Below are 441 nucleotides of genomic sequence, written 5' to 3' on the forward strand. Positions count from 1 at the left end.
CCAAGAGGTGAGATTAGTGAGCGTGCATGTGTCAGAAGTAGAAAGAATGAACTAGAGGGGAAAGTGAAGGAGAGATGGCGAGGAGGCTCATGGGTGTTTTCAGAGAGCCGTGTCGTTACGCGTCACAGGCGAGCGGGAAACGGGCAAAAAAGTGCAGAGGTAAAGGGTATAATTGGGGTCTTAAGTTTCCATCTGTGCTTTTAATAGATGTGACCCCGCACTGGCATTGATATTCATCTCACACACAGTGTTTCATCCTGCATCACATGAACGCTCACATACACATCTACAAAGGCAAGTGTTTCTCTATCTGCTCACTGCCCAATAATTGTTTGTGTCACCTTTTCCCAGGACCCCCGAGCAAAGTGAGCAGCGTGTTGAGCAAGGGACGGAGGGGAAAAAGGGGGGAAACAAGCAAAGCAGTGAGATCAGCACAGGGAA

At 48.8% G+C, this 441-nt stretch overlaps 1 protein-coding gene across 6 annotated transcripts in view; it reads left to right on the top strand.

Annotated features, from left to right (window-relative positions):
• camta1b (calmodulin binding transcription activator 1b) overlaps nt 1-441 on the top strand; it is a 76,605-nt gene that overhangs the window by 52,300 nt on the left and 23,864 nt on the right. The window lies entirely within an intron of this gene.

Source organism: Cynoglossus semilaevis, chromosome 11 (genome assembly GCF_000523025.1).
Source record: "Cynoglossus semilaevis isolate Cse_v1.0 chromosome 11, Cse_v1.0, whole genome shotgun sequence".
Classification (NCBI taxonomy): domain Eukaryota; kingdom Metazoa; phylum Chordata; class Actinopteri; order Pleuronectiformes; family Cynoglossidae; genus Cynoglossus; species Cynoglossus semilaevis.